Source organism: Lissotriton helveticus, chromosome 2_1 (genome assembly GCF_964261635.1).
Source record: "Lissotriton helveticus chromosome 2_1, aLisHel1.1, whole genome shotgun sequence".
In the NCBI taxonomy this organism is placed as follows: domain Eukaryota; kingdom Metazoa; phylum Chordata; class Amphibia; order Caudata; family Salamandridae; genus Lissotriton; species Lissotriton helveticus.
In genome coordinates this window covers 1,068,671,672-1,068,674,935 of record NC_136059.1, presented here as the reverse complement: position 1 = coordinate 1,068,674,935, position 3,264 = coordinate 1,068,671,672, and the positions used below count along the sequence as shown (strand labels likewise).

Below are 3,264 nucleotides of genomic sequence, written 5' to 3'. Positions count from 1 at the left end.
TGTATCTATGTCAAGTTTACACCGAGAGGCGGCCAAGATAAGATATTTCTCACTTGCGTTCAGATAACTACAAACAATATTCACTGGATATTGTTCATATAGAAAACTTCATCTGATTTACATAGAAACAACAATAGTTGAGTATTTTTTTCTTTTGTTTAAAGGGGCTGGGACCAGATATTACTTAGGCTCTGGCACTAAGCGTATTCAGTTGCACCTAAGTAGATATCAGTCTATAGCATATTATGAAACATCTCTACAATGACTTGGGTTCCTACCAAGTGAGCTTTTACTGTTAATACCAGATTTAAAAAGAGATCTGGCAGCAAGTGCTACTTAGTAAAGATGAATGCAAACTATAAGAAAGTTTAAACCGAATATTTTTTTTTTAAATCCTAAAATTCATGCAGGAGCAAGCCAGTCTCCATGGTGCCCGCCTCCTCCGGGCGCTTGTGTCTCAGCACCCACGCGGCTCTCTTCCATACTGGACGGATCCTGCTGCTTCTCCCCACATTAGCCACGAAGTAGCAATATGGAAGAGTAAGTGCCTGGTGAGATAATGCACATTTTATTCCCGCCAGAAATAAAATACAGCACAGTCCTAACCTCTTTGACTATTAATGACGTTCTTTCAATTTTAACACATCATTGAACATATATTGAATTCATTCATTTCTGTAATAGGATTGAGGTCTACAGAGCTTTGTGCTTTGATAAACACAAATAGGAATACTGTGCATGTTTTGCAGAGGGTAAGTAGACAGCAGGGGAGATGGGAGGGAGGAAGACAGGAAGAGGGATCTTTGTCTCTAGCACCTATTTTGCAAACGGAGAACCTCATTACAAACTCTTAATAAATAGGGTGTTTGATGACTAGATCTACCACCCAGCTCTTCTGCGATCCATACACGCCACAGAGCCCATTCCTTTCACTTTTGCTAACCAAAACCTATTTTGCAGATCAGTAAGGTATTTTCTTTTTGTTAAATTATTCCTGCTTGCATGGTGTGGCATTATAGACAATGTATGGGGCGACCCGGTGTTCCCCGGGACTCGCGTAAATGTATACTAAACCGTGGTTCCCTCATGGGAAGCTAATACCCTGCGCGTCCTAGGCAACCATAATGCAGTGGACTAATTCCAGATCAACATTTATAAAAGACCAGCTGTTTAATAGTTATACACATACTTGTATGCACATACATGTGCAGACATTCAGTATGTATATACATCCAAGGTATCTTAGAGACAAGTACATATATATGTACCCAAGACAGTAGGTGCTTCAAGTGGACAACGCAGTGTTAGTGATGGGTGAAAGATTGTGAGCAATAGTAAGCAGTGATGCATTAACCCATAGGATGTTTACTTAAGCCACATAAGTGTTTATACTAGGGAGATTAGGCTTATTATAACCACATAGGTTCTATCCTTAGCAAACAGTTATTCATAGTCAACACAAATACGTCAAATGTGTTGACTAAAAATGAATGTTTGCTAAAGATGGAGCCTATATGGCCATATTATGTATGTCCAGGCTCCCGATTTGAAACACTTATGCTGCTTAAGTCAACATCCTATGGGTTTATGCATCGCTGTGCACTATTGTTCACTATCTTTCACCTATCACTAACGCTGTGCCGACCACTTGAAGCACCTACTGTCTTGCTTTTCCTAGTGCTGCGGGGGCCCAGCGTCGGTGCCGTGACTCCCCTGTCCTCGGCAACACGGGACAGAAAAGTGCAAAATGGGGTTTGTGAAAGTTGTCAAGAACAAGGCCTACTTCAAGAGGTACCAAGTCAAATTCCGTCGGAGGAGAGAGGGGAAAACTGATTATTATGCCCGTAAATGGTTGGTGATCCAGGACAAAAACAAGTACAACACTCCGAAGTACCGGATGATTGTACGCATTACCAGCAGAGATATCATCTGCCAGGTTGCATATGCCAGGATTGAAGGAGATATGATTGTTGCTGCAGCCTATTCGCATGAACTTCCCAAGTATGGTGTGAAGGTTGGACTCACCAACTATGCTGCCACCTATGCACTGGTTTGCTAATGGCTCGAAGGATTCTCCATAAATTTGGCTTGGACAAAATCTATGAAGGCCAAGTGGAAGTGACCTGTGATGAATACAACGTGGAGAGCATAGATGGGCAACCTGGTGCCTTTACTTGCTATCTGGATGCTGGCCTTGCCAGAACCACCACTGGAAACAAAGTTTTTGGAGCCCTCATGGGAGCAGTGGATGGTGGACTGTCCATTCCCCATAGCACAAAGCGGTTCCCTGGCTATGACTGTGAAAGCAAAGAGTTTAATGCCGAAGTCCACCGCAACAACATAAAAAAAGAATAGGCCAATACTGATATGAAGTCCACCGCAAGCATATCCTGGGAACAAATGTAGCAGACTACATCCGCTATTTGATGGAGGAAGACGAGGATGCATATAAAAAACAGTTCTCACAATACATTAAGAACAATGCTGCACCCGACCAGATGGAAGAAATGTACAAAAAAGCCCATGCTGGTATACGTGAGAATCCAGTTCATGAAAAGATGCCAGCAAAAGAAGTTAAAAAGAAGAGGTGGAATCGTGCAAAACTGTCTCTGGCTCAGAAAAAGGATCGCGTGGCTCAGAAGAAAGCAAGCTTCCTCCGAGCACAGCAGCAAGCTGCAGATAGTTAAAATGATTTTCCCGATTTTCTACAAAGATAAAATGCTAAAAATAAATATATTGAACCCCAAAAAAAATAAAAGAAGCACCTATTGTCTTGGGTACAATTCTATGTACTTGTCTGTAAGATTCTATTGATATTGTATACATATACTGAATGCCTGCGCATGTATGCGAATACAATTCAGTGTATAGCTATTAAACAATTGGTCTTTTATCCTTTTTGATCTTGCATTAGACCCCTGCATTAGAGTTGCCTTTTTGATCTTGCATTAGACCCCTGCATTAGAGTTGCCTAGGAAGCGCTACATGTACTTCCGTGGTATTCATTGACTTTTATGAAATAATACAGGTTGTTGCTACACACATCGTTGTGTGTCAACATATGGCCTAATTCTCTGTGGCAGGCACATGCACCCCTCTTGGAGTCTTGGCACCTCCGTTCTGACTTATGACTGTTAAAGAGCACTATTTAAAATGTTGCCAATACGTTTTGCCAATGTTGCGCAGCTTCGGTAAAAAGCAAAATTGCTTATGCTGTGCAGCATAGGGAAAGCAAGACAAAAAAGCAGAGTGACGTGGCCACAA

At 41.7% G+C, this 3,264-nt stretch overlaps 1 pseudogene; it reads left to right on the top strand.

Annotated features, from left to right (window-relative positions):
* Positions 1-1,674: 1,674 nt before the first annotated feature.
* On the top strand, positions 1,675-2,747 carry LOC144819593 (large ribosomal subunit protein uL18-like; annotated as a pseudogene).
* The last annotated feature ends 517 nt before the right edge of the window (positions 2,748-3,264 follow it).